The sequence below is a fragment of the Suncus etruscus genome, chromosome 1, assembly GCF_024139225.1.
Source record: "Suncus etruscus isolate mSunEtr1 chromosome 1, mSunEtr1.pri.cur, whole genome shotgun sequence".
NCBI classification, from domain to species: domain Eukaryota; kingdom Metazoa; phylum Chordata; class Mammalia; order Eulipotyphla; family Soricidae; genus Suncus; species Suncus etruscus.
The window spans coordinates 202,871,149-202,887,770 of NC_064848.1; the positions used below are offsets into that span (position 1 = coordinate 202,871,149).

The 16,622-nt window shown below is 53.4% G+C and overlaps 1 long non-coding RNA gene across 1 annotated transcript; it reads left to right on the plus strand.

Moving 5' to 3' along the window:
• Window positions 1-3,517: 3,517 nt before the first annotated feature.
• On the plus strand, window positions 3,518-6,241 carry LOC126003674 (uncharacterized). The gene is made up of 3 exons (XR_007493824.1): window positions 3,518-3,606; window positions 5,440-5,580; window positions 6,190-6,241. It is a non-coding gene; the product is annotated as an uncharacterized LOC126003674 (long non-coding RNA).
• The last annotated feature ends 10,381 nt before the right edge of the window (window positions 6,242-16,622 follow it).

The window sequence follows — 16,622 nt, forward strand, 5'->3', positions numbered from 1 at the left end:
CTCGGAGTCTGGGAGAAACCAGGAGCTCTGGAAATAGGAGCTTTGGGGAAGAACACCCCACAATCCCCAGGGAGGAAGGTGAGGAAGAGCAGGGACAGTCCAGCTGCTCTGGCCGCCCCAGTGCTGCCCCCAGCGGCAGAGTGTTGTTCAGGCCCTTCACCTACTGCATCTGGGACCTTCCAAAGGTCTTGGGCCATAGACTCTCTCAGACCCTCTGTCACTTCTGTGAAGCCAACAATGGCACTACCTACAAACCCAAGTCCCCACCATCCAGCATCCAGCATGTCACCATCCAGAGCAGCTGTTTGTACACCCAAAAGTCCCTACCTTTCCAGACACGGTCCTGTTTGGAATGAGTTTAGGATTTTTTGTTTGTTTTGTTTTGATTTGTTTAGGAGCCACACCCAGCTACTTCAGGGGTTCCTCCAGTTTTGCACTCAGGAATCACTCCTGGCAGGCTCAGGGGACCCTATGAGATTCTGGAGATCGAATCTGGATTGGCCTCGTACAAAGCAAACTCCCTTCCCTCTGTGCTAATGCTCTGGCCCCACAGTTGAGTTTTAAGGATCTTCCTGGCACCCCTGCAGGCAGGGAAGCCCCCTCCCTCCTTCCTCCAACTTCACCGCAGCAGCCACGGAGGAGTCAATTAATGCAGAAGCTTAAACTGTCTTTAAATTCTCCTTCCCCACGGGTGGGGGTGGACGCAGCTTCGACTTTTCATCAAAGGACCCCCCCTGGGCAGATGGAAAACTTGCCCCTAAAAAGCTTTTTCTCTTTTCCTTACCTAATTTTTTTTCTCCTTCACAGAAAACTGAGTTCTGCCTCAGCCCCTAAGGTCCAGGGCGCAATCAGGGAGCCTGCGGGAACCAGCCATCTGGAGGCCTCTGGGGACACCTCCTGCAGGAAGCCTTCCCTAATTACACCCCACCCCTCAGGCCTCCAACTGGTTTCTTCTTCCTGCTTTCCCCCCCCCCCCCATGCCAGGCAGCCAAGTGCCTGTGGGGGTGAGTGAGAGGCTTATCTTTAAGGTTTGAGAAACTGGTGTATATAGTGGGGTGTTCAGGGGGCTAGGCATCTCTCTAGCAAGAAGAGTATCTCAGGACAGAAACATTTTTCCCGAGCCTTCTGCAGGGGCTGGTCCCGGGGCCCAGGGAGAAGCTGGGCAGCTGTACTGGGCACCGCCAAGGGAATCCATCAGGGCAGGAAGGCTAGGAACCATTCATCATATTAAAGACCAATTCGGCGCAGATTAAGAGGACACGGAATCCCTTCTCCTCATCCATCCTTCGCAAGACGGGCATCGGCTAGAAACGCAAGGAGAAGCAATTCCTTCCCTGCACCCCCTAAATGGAGCCCCTGGGTCTTGGAGGGCCGGCTTTGAAGAAGCACAAGCCCCCCTCCCCACTTCACCCCTACTCCCTGCACCAGCCACTATGTCAGCTGGAATCACTCTGCTTCCTTTTCATTTCCTTGTCTGCCTGCTGGGAATGGAACCCAGGTTTCTACAGGCAGGACATGTGCTCGCTTAGCCACAGAACCATCTCTGGGCCCAGGAAACCATCTGTCTGAAGGGCCACTGTGCCACTTGTTCAAATGCCAGGGATCCATCTTCGATGGACACTGCTCTCCACCTTCTGCCTCTGCCTGTTACTCCTGCATGCAGATTTGGGAAGATTTCCCCCCTTCCACTTCCCACACAGGCCAGCTAGGGATATAGCTCAGGATTGGGGGGGTCTGGCAATGAGCTGTCCCCTTCACCCTTTTGGGGGAGAGCAGGTGGGAGACGGGCACTGCCCCACAATCTGGACCAGGAGGCAGAAGGGAGGGGAAGAAAGAGGAGAGAGAGAGAGAGAGAGAGAGAGAGAGAGAGAGAGAGAGAGAGAGAGAGAGAGAGAGAGCTGGCAGGTGGCCTTCTTCTGCACTTTAGGTCTTTAAACCAAGCTCCTTCCTGTGGGATCATCTCAGAGAATTGGAGCCTGCCTGCTAGTGGGGTGGATGCAGAGCGAATGGGGGCTCTGTGTCCCCCAGTTCCTTCTGGTTGACTTGAGCCAAGCGCCTTCAAGATCTGTGATTTCCCTGCTTTCATGTGCAAGCATGGGAAAGGGAGGTGCAGTGAAGCCTCTTAAATGAGATCCCAGTGCTCTGGCCACGCCCACTGCATCTATGACCACACCCACACAGCCATGGCCCCGCCCAGGCCCCGCCCCACCACATCCAGGGGTTCCATCCCTGGTGAGTCCTGCAAGGACCTGGGTCTCCCATGGTTAGGTTTTGCAAACTTGAAACCATCTGGTGAGGCTAGGCCAGAGTTGCCAGGCTCTGCAGCCCCCCCATCCCCTCCCAGACAACCCCAAACTCACCCCTCATGAGTCCTACCAGTCTCTGCAGCCAGAATGCATGCAGGGGGGGCCCTCCCCAGTCCCCTTCTGTGGCCCTCAGGTCCTGTTGGGTGGGTGAGGGTGACTCTAGCATGGTCACTGCATGGACCCTCCACTCCAGCCCAAGAAGGGGGGCCCTGTCCTTGAGTAGCAGCAGCAGCAGAAGCAGAAGCAGAAGCAGCAGGAGGGCGATGGAGGGGCCCCTCCCGGCAGTGCTGGCTCTGGATAAACACTTCCAGTCTATTTACCTCAGACCATATGGCGGAGGAACAGGTGCGCAGGGAATGAAGCTCCAATTAAGCGTCTGGGAACCGGCCCCGAGTCTGCGCAGTCTGGCCTGGCTGAGGCCCACACACAGACCGGGGCTGGAAGGGACCCAGGCAAAGGGGCGGCAGGAGGAGCACAGGGAGGACCCCAGCAGCAGGTGGGAAGTCAGGGGTCCTAGGAAGAACGGGGGTGCGGGACAGGTGCATCCTCTCCGTCAGCCCTCCTTGGGCAGGAGGGCAAATCTGTTCTGTGACCTCCAGGGCGTGCCAGGGGGCACCTTTGCTGGAGGGGTCACAGCAAAGGTCACAGCACCCAGCCAGCACCTGGGACCTGTCAGGTAGAAGAAGCCACCAATGACAGGGCTCAGGGGGTGCCCAATAGTGGTGCTGCAGACCTCATCTGCACTGGGAGGGCTCCCCAATGTTCACTCGCTTCTAGGGTTCACTTTCTGATGGGGCCACTCACTGATGGGGTCCACTCATTTTGGGGCCCACCCTCTGCAGACTCAGAAGGAGACAGCCTGAGTGACCACGTAAGTAGGTCACTCAGGAGAAACTGAGTCCACCTGCCTTGAGTCACCTTCCAGGCCCCATATACCCTCCTAGTGTCTTTGCTCTGCCCTTCCCCCAGCTGTCCCCCAACCATGGCCCCCATTGCCTCCTCTGGGCTCAGGCACTACAGGAGGGGAGCTTGTGAATGGCCACTCCCCTTCTCCACTCTCTCTGTCCTCATCCTTTCAACACACAGTGCCATGCAGTACCAGCCCCCCACAATTCCTTACTGAGCCTTGCCTCCCCCTACACACACTGCCTCTTCCCATCACAAGGTGCCCCTCGCCCGCAGCGTGGACGAGCCAGCTGAGCCCCAAAGAAGACGAACAGCTCCTGTCGCTGGGAAGGACGGGCGGGCACGGCGCGTGGCACCTGTCTGCATGCGTCTCAGCTGTCACTTCGGCTGTGGAGTGATTGACAGGCATGGGGGAGTCTGGGGGCACCTCCATGGCTAATGCGGGGATTGGCCTAGACCTTTTGCTTCTTACTATTTTTATTTGCCCTATGTCTCCTATTTAGACCTGCTGTAGGATGGACTGAGTCAGAACTGGCTTCTTCCAGAATCTCCCTATGAGGGACTCCCCCCCCGCCACCCAAGCCTCCTAGATCCACTCGGGTGCCACCCAGGGCTGCTCTCCCTTTTATGGACATCACCCCACTCTGAGGTCAGTGGGGAGATGGCCCAGAGATACACACACAGTTCCAGAGTTGCTCGTTCCTGGCAAAGGGGCATCCTTAGGGTGAGAAGGGACCCTCCCTCTTCCTTCTGGGGGGTGCCAGGTACAGACTTGGCAACCGCAGGCTCCATCCAGCCCTCCCTCGCTCACCACAGTGGGCAGGAAACAAGCTAAATGGGCTTCGAGGTGAGAAACAAATTGGATTTTTAAAAAATGCTCCAGTTCTAATGATCGGAGGGGTTATTCATAATCCCGAAGTAGAAAGTGCGTCTTGAAATCTATGTTTTGCCGTGACAGTTTCTCCCTAACGGGAGAGATGTCACATGTGATAGGGCCATAAAACACGGCTAGCCTGCCCTGCCAGGCTGGTGCCAGAGAAGGGAGATCCTTCCAGCAGCAGAAAAGGCTGGTGTGTGTGGGGGGGAAGCTGGGGTCTTCTATCCTTCCTGGTCCAGTCTCCTGGCTCCATTGACACCCCCAGCACAGGAGGAGGGTGGGTGAAGGAGGGGCATAATGCAGAGTCCTTGGTGCTAAGTGATTCTTGCAGCCAGAAGTTTCCAGAATGATGATACTCATTTGGCCCAAGGCCAACCTCAAAGACTGCCAGGTTCCAAGGTTCCAAGGTCAAGGGACCCCACAGGCCTCTACCCTAGGCTCTGTGTGCCCCCCAAGACTACTCAGAACTCCAAATTAGCCTCCCAACTTGCTCAGTGCTAAAAGTCTTTTTTATTTTTTATTTTGTTTTTGTTTTAGTTCTGGGGGCCATACCTGGTGGTGCTCAGGAGTTCCTCTGAGCACCACCAGCTCTGTATTCAGGAATTTCTCTTGGTTGGGAGCTCAAGGGATCATAGGGGATGCCGGAGATTGAACCTGGGTCAGCCACATGCAAGGCAAGTGCCCTCCCCACCATGCTAGCACTCCAGTCCCACTAGAAAGCCTTACAGCTAAGAATAACATCCATAGCAGTTTGGGGACCCCAATAGTTTCCCCAGATTAATGGATTGTGAACTGCATTGGGGCACCACAAGAAGTCCTTCAGTATTGGGGTTCCAGAGCCTGAGGGCTCACTTATCTATGCATGATTGCTCTGGGGCATTTGCTAGAGGTGGTGTCATCCTATGGCTTATGTTGAGGTACAGAGCACCCCTATTCTTCCCACCTCACATTATTATCTTCCAGGTACAACATAGCTCTGAACATGATGCCAAGGGACCCCTGGGAGACAAGAAGGTGCTCTCATGTGCTCCTTTACGGAAGAGGCCCTGAGATGGGGGAATCGAGGTACAAGGGCTGTGGTCTGCAGTTCAGAACAATATCAGGAGCAAATGGACCGGCTCCTCCTCTTGGATTCTGCTGTGTCTCATTGCCACAGTCCCATTGGCTCCTGGTCAGTCACCAAACTCCCAGATCCAGAAAACTGGATAGAAAAGAAACAAGCAATTAAGTCCAAGAGATCCGTGGCTGCTCGCCAGGCGGAAATGGATATGCATCCTAATTATATCCTCCTCCCTCTTCCTTCTTCCTTCCTCCCTCCTTCTCCCTTCCTCTCTCCATCCTCAGTGACAGGAATGACAGAGATAAGAGGAACCTCTGCACCATTCCCACCAAACACTGGAGCCTTTTTTGGGGGGGCAATTATGGAGCCGCCCTGTGCCCAGCCTCACCTGCCACCAACCAACCCCTTCTCTGAGTCTGCACCCTCCTCAGGTGGGTTTGGGGGACCCTCTGGGATGCCGGGATCAAGCCCTGATTGGACACATGCAGTGCAAATGCTCTCCCCACTGTACTATGGCTCCAGACCCCCATTCAGGTTAATGCTATTTCTGATTGATGTAGCAGAAGAAAAACCAATAGGGATCCCTCGGAGTCCCCTCACCCCACATCTCTCCACCATCTCTCCTCTGCCTTCACATCTTCTCATCTCCTACTGGGTCTCTTCCCTCCCTAAAATCCCACCAAGTCTGAAGGTGCCAGAAGCCATAGCTTGGGGTTTCTTTTCTTCTAACTTTCCCCCTCCACTGCTCCAAAAAATATTTTTATTTATTAAAATTTTTGTTTGCTTTGAGGCCACACCTGGTAATGCTCTGGGGTTAATCCTGGCTCTGCATTCAGAAATCACTCTTGGCGGGGGTCCGGAAGAACCTATGGGAGGCCCAGGGTCAAACCTGGGTTAACCCTGTGCAAGACAAGAGTGCCCCCCTGCTGTGTTATGGTCCTGGCCTCTCCCCCCAGATATTTGAAACACAAACAACTGGGCTTACTGCGTGACTTACCACACATGCCACGTGATGCTGCATCTTTATCTTCTGCTCACAGCCTTGATGTTTGGGTCACTGGTGAGGACTGATCCACCCAGCAAGCATGGAACAAGGAGTCAAGACGGGCTGGAAGGAGGTTTTGAAGCAAAAATGGAGGTACGTGAGAGACATTTGTGGGTAGAAAAGTGACCGTGGGCTGGGGTGCAAAAGGAAGAGGAGGTTGTGGGTACTTGCTTTATGGAAGACACTGTCTGCTGTGGGGCATTTCTGTAGTTTAGGCCCTATCTTAACCCTCTTGATCCACTTCAACCTTGGATACCTCTGTAGGTATTTGTCTCTCTGGGTCTTCAGGCAGGGGATTCCCTTTTCAGATCTACCCACTTCTTTGTCAAAGTGGGGATTGCAGAGAGGAAGCCCTGATTTTTTTTCCCCTAAAGGGCACTAACTCAGGAACAAGGGCCCCACCCTCTTGTCTACAGCCAACCTTCTTACTCCAAATTCTCCCAAGTCACACTGTGGGCAGGTCTTCAACATGAATTTGGGAGCATGCACTGGCCTAAGGCAAACCCACCCCACACACCTCAATGTTGGGGGGGGGTTGCATTCCTGGGGCAAGCTGGAACAAGTCAGCAATTCCTGACCCAAAGTTGCATGTCTGCAGGTTGGGGAAGGTCTTCTGAGTTCACGAGACTTGTCCAGGGTCATTGGATGGGAGGGAGGGAGAAGTGCTAGGCATGCCTCTGGGGTCAGGGCCTGAGGCCCTTTGTCTCACTAGCCTTCTGAAGAAACCCCCTAAACGTCTTCCTGGTGGGGAGAGCGATAGTGCAGCGGGTAAAGAGCTTTTTTGAACACAGATGACCTGGAATCAATTCTAGCCCCTATATGCTCCCCTGAGCCCATAAGGAGTGATCCCTGAGCACAGTCAGGAGTAAATCCTGAAACTGCCTGGAGTGATCTCTGAGCACAGAGCATGGAGTAATCCCTGAGCACAGAGCCAGGAGAAAGCCCTGAGCACCATCATAAGTAAGCCCTTAGCACTGCCAGGAATAATTCCTGAGCACAAAGTCAGGAGTGATCCCTGAGCATGGAGCCAAGAATAAGTCCTGAGCACTGCCAGGAGTGATCTCTGAGCGCAGAGCATGGAGTAATCCTTGGGCACTTCCAGAAGTGATCCTTAAACACAGAGACAGGAGAGACCCCTGAATACCACCGGAAGCAAAGTCTTCCCCGGAAAGCAATGTCAAGGGTGGCCACACTGGCATTGATTGGGGGGTCTTCTCTTAGGGGGTACAGAGGTTTCTGGGTTTGAGTGAATTCATGTCACTTCCTCCATGATGGTGGGGAGTCCACAGAGTTTGCTCCAACTCCTCTCCCCGCCAGCTATGCTCCTGGTTGAGCTCCAGGGAGAATTTGAACTTCAAAAGCTCAGCTCAGAGGCTCAGGAGCGCTGGCCAAGGCATTGGCCCCATTACCGTCATAACTGACCGCTTAATAATAATAATAACCCACTTCCCGATCCTTCTAATGGCAGCAGCACTGAGACAGAAGCCCAGGCAGGGCAGGGCAGGTTCCAGGCTGGGCTGCTGTCTGCGGGGACCTACACCCCAATTTCCCATCGCACCTAGCACGGAGGAGCCATTTGGGCTGTAGCAGACGGAGGCCGCAGACGGCTGCTCTGCACAGCTGCCAGGAGCCGCAGCTGAGCAGAACCGCCATGAAAGGTCAGCTGGGACCAGGAAACTATTTATGTTAAATGTCACAGATTAAAGCCGCAGAATGGGCCTCGGTGGGGTGAGGACCGGGCTGAGATCAGCGGGCACCGAGCCTGTCTGTCTTTTGGGGGGTGCCAGGGACTGGCGATGAGGTGGTCTGAATGGTGTGTGGGGGGCCAGGGAGCAGAACCTGGCTCTTGGGGTCATGGTCCCACCCCTGTCCATCTCTGATTGGATGGCTGCCCGCCCATCCCTGGTTGCTAGGCAACTGGAACACCAGGTTTGGGGAGGAAGGACCAGTCTGGTCTCCATCAAGTCATCACAGAACAGGACCTGGGGTTGGTGGTGGGGTGTGTGTGTGTGTGTGGTCCTTTCCAGCGCAGGGGTGATGGAGAATGAGGAGGGGGTGTCCTAGGGTGGCCCCTGGCTGTTTCTAAGATCACATCTTAGAGATGACACATGTGGAAAAGATTCATCTTTGGAGCTTGTGGGTTCCCTTTAAAGGGGTCTTGGAAGGTGGAGGTTAAAGGTTCTGAAGGTGTATGTTTGGGGGGGTCCATCTTGGTCCTCAAGGAATGTGTTCTGGAGTCAACCTGGCACCCCAGGAATTTTCCCTTCACTAGTTTTACCTGACTCTCAGTGAAGCAACCAGGCACCCCTCGAACAGTCTCTTACCCATCCTCAGTTTCCAAACTCCCCAAAAGAGTGGATGGGCACATTATGCCCTGGGGATGGATGAAGCTTTTAGGGATCCCTGGACACTTGGGTCCTCAATGGGGGTTTGTGAGATAGGGAGAGGAGGGATGCATGAGAACTAGTTAACTGGGTGTGTCATGTTTAGTCTCATTCTTAGGAAGGGATTAGTGGACATCTATAAAAGCCAGCTAGGGTGAACAGAGACCCCAACACTTCTCACTTGTCATCTACACCAAGGCAGGGCTCAAAGGCCCAGGATGAGCACTGTGGAACCCCTGGGGATCTGAGATGACCCGCCTTCCTGGCATGATTCAGATTAGGAATGCATCCACTGTTTAGAGAATGAAGTAAGGGTCAGATGTAGCCACTGGTCACTGGAGACAGGCAGGCGGGACAATGCTGGGCAAAGCGAGGGAGAACAGACCTGGGTCAGGGACAGTTCTGGCCACCTGGGGAAGGACCCGGCACATTGATTAAATTGTTAATGAACTCAAATTTCCCAACCTCCCATTTCCTCTGTACTCTCATATAGTTTTCAAGAACCCACCAGGGCAGGAAAATCCACTTTTGTGCTCACAGTAAGGCTGGGATTCATTTCTACACTTCTTCACCCTATATCATTACTCGGGTCTGCAAATATGGAATAGCCAACATCTCAACATCACGGGGTGCATAGCCCTAATGAGGAGGACAGGGAGGATGGCAAAACAGGCCCTTAATGGCTCTAGAAACCAAGAGCAGTGCCCCAAATCCTTCTCTGTGCCTGCATTAAAATGAAAAGCTGGGCTGTTGGTGCTGAGCTGCTGAATTCCTGGGGTGTTAGGGTGCTGGATGTTAGAAGTTCCTGGCATTTTCAGCTTTGCTAGACCCTTTAAAGGGGTTCCAAGGGTTGCTGCAGCCCCTTCCACCCCCACCCCACAGAGTCCCTACAAAGATCTCCTCTCTCTCTCTCTCCTCCCACACCCTTGTCTGGCCAGATTCAGTATGGACCCAGGGTGCAGAGACTCTGGGAATGGGGACCTGGTGGGTGGGACTTTTGGGGTACAGTATGCCTCAATCCTGGAGCTACCAGGTGCTCATAAGGTCCTCAGGACTCAGAGCTGAAAGTTGAGGGTTGGGGGCCCCTCCTGAGTACCCCAAGAATAATGGGAGTCAGGAGAGGATAGTCCCCAAGTGTGCTCGGCCCTGCCCAGCTCACATGATCCTGCATTCAGCTCAGATGTTGCAAGGGCAGGTTCCCAAGCAAGAGGGCAAGGAGAAGGTTGAAGGGGAGCTGGCACCTCTGACTTGTGCTCTGGAAGTTAATTGAATTCTGACCTGGGAAAGAACCTTCTGGAAGCTGCACTGGGGAGATAAGACTCCCTACTTCCAGCACCCAGCATGGGAATGGGGTAAGGCCCAGCCGCTAGGCTCTGTCCCCCCAGGACATGGGCACTGCTGGTCCCAGACCTCCCGGACAATCTTGGGACAGAGGAGGGAGTTGAGGGTGAGAATGACTGTAAGAAGAGAGTGAAGGAAGGTGCAGGGGGCTTGAGAGGCACTTGAAAGCCAGCCCAACATGGTGGGAGAGGGCCAGATGGGGCTCAGATGGAGGGAGGAGGGAGGAGGGAGAAGGTCCAGATGTGGAAGATCTTAGATGTGTAGAAAAAGGGAGTGGGTGGAACTGGAGTCCTTAGTGCCCCTCCCCTCCTTAGCACCCTCCCCTCACCACCCCTCCGCCTTAACTCTCTTTGCTTCCTAGCACCCCTCCCTTCCTTAGCACTCTCCCTCATCCTTAGTACTCTTCCTCTTTTCCTTCATTTCTGCCTTGGGGGAAGGGCCCCAGTTGCCCAGGGTCTGGATTGGCTCTGATGTGCTGAGAGGAGGTGCAGGTGGGAGACTGAGGGTGTCCCTCAGTTTGGGGGATCAAGCCACCCTCGAGGTACCCTGTGGCTAACTCAGCCTCTCTATGTCCCAACCCCAAAGCCCCCAAAGCCCAATCATGCCCTGATTGCTGGGGAAGACACCCCCTAGAGAGGCCCCTGGTGGGCCTAGGTCATGGGGAGCTTGTCAGCTGCTTTTTTTGGGGGGTGGCAGAAGGGCTAGGGGTGGAAGGGTGCCAGCAAAAGCCAGAGCCAGTCAGTCCCCAGTCACTATCCAGAGCTCACACCCATCTGACCATGTACATGCCCCATCTCCAGTGCTCACGCTCCCGTTCCTAGTGCTCATACCTTGCTACCAATGCTCACACCCTCTGTCCCCAGTGCTCACACTTCTGTCTCCTGTGCCAAACTCTGTCTCCAGTGTTCATACCCTGTCCCTAGTGCTCATGCCCTCTGACTCTAGTGCTCACATTCACCATCTCCAGGGTGTGTCCCTGGTCGTTTTTGTTTGTTTTGTTTTTGGGTCACACCCAGCAGTGCTCAGAGGTTACTCCAGGCTCTGATCTCAGAAGTCGCTTCTGGCAAGCTCAAGGATCCATATGGGATGCCAGGAATCGAACCGGGGTCCATCCTGTGTTGGTTGCATGCAATGCAAACGCCCTACTGTCCCTGGTCCTTCAGCCTGATCCCCCTCCCAGCTGTGCTCCCCCTCATCTCCATGGCAGATTTTGCTGTTGCTACAGAAGTCCAGAAGCCGACAGGGACACCCTCTGTCCTTACTCCCCCCTGGCTAACAGTGGGTTAGACTGACCTGAGCCCAGAGCTGCTGGCCTGCCAGTGACAGTGACACTTGCCATTACCTAGGGCCAGGCACTTCCCAGCCCCAGCCCCTCCCTTCCTATTCACAGCCCAACAAACTCCCAGTGGGTCTTTGGGGCCAGCTGTTCCCCTAAACTTCTCTCCTCTGGTCTTTGCTCTCCTCCCCTCAAAATGCTGCATCCTGGATTCTTCTGATCTCTGTACCTCCTCAACCCCAACACCTGTAGCTCCCCGAGCTGCCCAGCCCCTCTGAGCCCCCCACAATTTCCATGTGACAAGCTGCTTTGTCCAGCAGTGGCTGGAACCCAACCTTGTCTAAAGCTCTGTGGCATATTGCATGACTGTTGAGAGGAGATTTGGTTCCAGGACCTGTTTCTGGAAGGGATGGAGAGTCTCTCGCTGGGAGGTCTGTGTACAGGAGACCCCCACAGGAGCTGGAAGCAGCAGAAGGCAGGTGCAGGGAGAACCCCAGGCCTGCTGCTTGCTCTCCAGCGCTCTCTGTGGGCAGTGTGGGGGTGGCCCATCTCTGCCAGGACAGGCCAGTGGGGGAGTCTGCCGCTAGGGGGCGGCGGTGAGCTCAGCTGGCCACCTTCAGGGACTTCCACATGCAGGATAGAGTCTGGTGTTGAATTCTGAGTCTTCTAGGAACTCGGGGTGGGGGCAGCCATGATAAATTGGAAATCCTATATCTTTCCTGCAGGGGTGCTCCTAAGATTGCTTCCCTCCTCCTAAGATGTAAACTCACTTTTTCATTGTTGTTGAAGTTAGGGTTAGGGTTAATTTTAGTATTAGGGTTAGGGTTAGGGTAGGCTAAGGAATAGGGTTAATGTGAGGATGAGGGTTAGGGTTCAGGTAGGGTAAACCCACTTTTGTTTGTTCATTTTGGGGCCACACCCAGTGATGCTCAGGGCTGACCCCTGGCTCTGCACTTAGGAATCAATCCTGGTGGTTGGTGCTCAGGGGACCCTATGGGATGCCAGGGATCAAACATGGGTTAGCTCCATTCAAGGCAAATGCCCTTCATGTTGTGCTATTGCTCCAGACCCCACTTTTGTTGTTGTTGTTGTTGTTGTTTGGGGCCACACCCAGCAATGCTCAGAGCTTACTCCTGCCTCTGCACTCAGGTATCATTCTTAGTTGTACTTGGAAGATCAGATAGGACTGAACCCGGTTCGGCCACATGCAAGGCAAATGCCCTCCCTGCTATATTATCCCTCCCAGTCCCAGAGCACTGACTTTAGAAGAGGCGGTCACCCGCAAAGCCTGCATCTCTACCAGCCTTGCCTTGCCACACCATTCCTGCATGTATATGGAGGAACTCATGGGAGCGGGGTGGTGGCCCTCCATCCCCGGCTTCTAGAGCCCATCTCTGGATCTTCTTTACCCACTCTCAGCTCTATTTGCTGAAGCTCCCTCCTGCCTTATTATCATCACTATGCAGGGGAGAAGTTGAGTCTTTGCTCCAATCCGGGGCCCATGATCTGGTGGTTCTCTGAGGGCCTGTGTGCTGATAAGGGGGTCCTGGCCCTTCCCCCTGGCAGGAGCCCAGCTCCTTTTCCATCTAATGGAGCCGGGGTGTAAGATAGAGGCTTTTAGAGTCCTATTGGTAATGTGGCTGCTGAAATCTAAGTCATTTTCCCCTTAATCAAGCAATTATATCCGAGCGCAGTTCCCATCACTAGAAACTTTGCGGAGGTGGGTGAGAAGAAGCCGGCGGGGGGGGGGGGGGGTCCGACCGGGGAAGGACCCAGATATAGAAACAGATATTGGGGCGAGCTTCCTCCAACTTGCGGCAGCTACAGCAATGGGACTGGGGAACTCTGCGAGTGCCTGGGACGTCCCCAGGACCAAACCTACTCCCTGGGAGTGCTGAGCCCTCAGAGACATCCAGGAAGGGAAGGCTTTGGGATATGGGGGGCAGGTCCTTTCAAAGAGGCAAAAGAATAAGCCAAGCTGCATATTATGGGATGACGAACAGGATAAGGAAACCCTCCCATGCATGGGGAGGGTCACATGGGACCACCCTGGGGAACCAGGACATGCTAAGAAAGTGCCAGGTTTGGAGAATGGTGATGGCACACGATTCATAGAATCTGGGCTGAGTCTGCTTCTTGGGGGGGTCCCTCTTCTCTGGGAAATCTGGAGGTACACTCCAACACACCCCCAACTTTGACCCTCTTTCATCTATTGCCAATAGAGCATGATTGCTTATACTGAGGAGTGTTTTCCTGGGTAAATCTGGCTTCTTCCTCCCACAGTGCAAACCCCTTCTGGGCAGGATTTCTGAGCATAGGGAAAATCAGGGGTATTTGGGGCACCTCAGGGTGGAGGCCAGAGGAAGGCAGGGTACTGGCAGAAATCAGTTCAGTGCAAATGCCAGGTACAGCACTGGATTCAATCAGGCAGATTTTGACCTGGGTATCAGATATTAAAAAAAAAAAAGAAAAGAAAAGAAAGCTAGAAAGGACAGAGAAAGATGCTCTCCCACACTGACATGTATAAGCATTTTCTTTGCAAAGAAGTTTATTGGGGGGAGGGTCCTCTAACAGTACTCGGGGACTACTTCCAGCTCAGTGTTCAGAAAGATTATGCAGTGCTGAGTTTGGAAATCAGAGGTTGTGCATGCAAAGATAATTTCCGGTTTAGTGCTCATGGTGACTCCCAGCTCAGTGCTCAGTGCGTGCTCCAAGCTCAGTCCTCAGTTTATCACGCAGGGCTGGGCACGAAAGCCCAGAGCCCTGCCCATCCCACTGAACCACCTCCCCACCCCCCCCAGAAATGAATGCTTCATGCCCAGGTGCACAAAGGAGTCCCTGCACCCCCATTTCCCTGACCCCCACTGCCCCCAAAGGTTACAGGTAATGCCAGACCCCGAGAGTGTCAGGGCCCCAGCCGCCATCGTCAGCAACGTGGCACGTGGTTATTTACTCCCCGGCAGTGCGGGTGGCATAAAAGCAAAAGGGCAGCATTTGCAGAGACTGTAAAAAGGGAGTTTAGTTTTATGCAGTGGAACCAGGGGATTAATTCCTGCCTGACAGAGGTCGCGAGACAGTGACTGAGTTTTAAACAGCACATGGAGAGGGAGGGAGGGAGAGAAAGAGAGACAGACAGACAGAGACAGAAAAAGAGACAGAAAGAGAGACAGACAGACACAGAGAGAGGAAGTCGGGCTGGCCAGAAAGGCAGCATGGCAAAGGGGGACAGGTGGCCCCCTGCCTGGTGAAAGTGGGGTCTACAATCATGTTGCCCTCATGCAAGCAACAACTAATATGCACCAACTGGATGCCAAGGACATCGGCACTAAAATCTCAGCAATGTCTGATTGAGGTCTTGAGGTCTTGGTCCCCAATGCTGTCCTCATCTTTTCTTTCTTTATTTGGGTTTTTGAGCCACGCCTGACTGCTCAGAGGTTACTCCTGGCTCTATGTTCAGGCATCGCGCCTGGCAGGCTCAGGGGACCCCATGGGTTTCTGGGGATTGAACCTGGGTCGCCACATGCAAGGTAAATGCCCTCCCCGTTATGTGATTGCTCTAACCCCTCCTCATCTTTTCTTGGAGGGTTTCAATATTGCAGAGTATGCCACCAAGGTCACTGGCAGATGGGAGGAGCAAAGCGAGGCTTGCTCCCTCTTCTGAAGCCCCACTTTCTATCCTATGACTACTGCATGCTTCATAGCCCTGAGCCCCATGCAGGATGGGAGAAAGGGGCATCTCACTGTGGTTTCCTTGTGGGTATGTTCTAGTGTGGTCCAAAAGGTGTCACTGAAGGTAGGGGTGGGCAGGGAGAACAGCACAGTCTAGTAGTCTGAGTTTGTGGTTTTTAGGTTGAGCTGAAAGGAGTCGTTCATTGAGGTAGTTTGGGAAGCCTTCTTGGAGGTGGTGACTTCTGATATAGATCTTATTTTTTTTTTTTTTTGGAGTATTGGTGACTATCCAGTGGTGCTTGAGGGCTCCTCCTGGTTCTATATTTAGGAATTCTTTCCAGTGGTGTTTTGTGAACAATATAGTCCAGGGTTTGAACCAGAGTTGGCCACATGCGAGACAAAACCTTAACCCCTCTCCTATTGATCCAACCCTATTTTCTTTTTTCTTTTCTTCTTTTTGTTTTGTTTTACAAATAAATGGGTCAGAGTCAAGTACATCAGGGAGGGCACTTGTTGGCCTTGCACAGGTCAAGTAGGGTTCAATCCTTGGCATGCCATTGGTTCCCTGAGCACAGAGCCAGGAGTAAGCCCTGAGCACTGCCAGAAGTAAACTCTGAGTACCACCAGGAGTGATTCCTGAGCACAGAGCCAGTGTTGTTTAAATTAATTAACAAGGCCCTTTGGATGGAGCTGGATGGTGGTGGATGGACGGAGCCCTTTCTCCTCCATCTCAGGACCACGTGGCTTCACCTCCTCCAGCCGGTGGGTACATGGGTTCAGAAGAGAGGCAGGTATAAAACTTACATGCAATCAGGCTTCCAGAGAGATAACATCTTTATTTGCCCTGGCCAACATGTGTGGCCTATATCATAAACCTATTTAAGCACATGCCATCCTTAATTTGCCCTGCATCTAGCTTCTTTCAGCCATCTCTCCTCCTGCTTCCTTCTCCACCCTCCATCCAGGCAAAATTCCCCTGGCCCCTCAGGCCAAACCTCTGATAACCTCCCCAAGACCCTTCCCAGAAATGGGAGGGTCTTTCTTGTAGGTAAGGTTACACAAAGAATAGGGGTACAAGTAGGAGTAAAGCTTGAGCACCACCAGGAATGATCCCTGAGCGTAGAACCAGGTCTTGAGCACCACCTGGTATGGCCCCCCAAATAAAACAAACAAACAAAAAACAAGAGCTCAATGGCAGCTACCTCCTGGGGAGATATTTGGTGACAGCTCCCCATCATCCAGGACAGAGACATCCCTGGGTGGGGAGCATGTGGCCTCATTTCAGAACTTGGCCAAGAACCAGCCCACTGGGCCTCAGAGGAGCAGAGCCAGGCACGCTATCCAGGCACTGGTGAATTTTTCAGCATCTGCCTTGAAAAAGGAGGAAAAAAAAAACTGGGCTTCATTTTAATGGCATATTTTATTTAACCCAATATATGGAAAATGTTCTCATTTCCGCCTGCAATAACAGTAACAGAATTTTGCATCTCGCTTGGAATTTTTCTCCCTCCAGTCCTGCCCCGGGATGGGACTCTGGAGGGTCCAAGAACTTACAGTGGATCGACCCCAGGTGAATGGAGGGCACCAGAAACCCTCCCTCACTCACCGAGCAGAAAAGTCCCACTGCTTTGGGATTGTGGGGTCCTGCTCCCTCGCTCATTGGAGACATGTCTCCAACTTCCTGCACTGGCTCTGCCATGTCTTACAATGTGGGTCATATAGGGGCAGGGATTTAAACCCAGGCATTGGTTTCCTTTC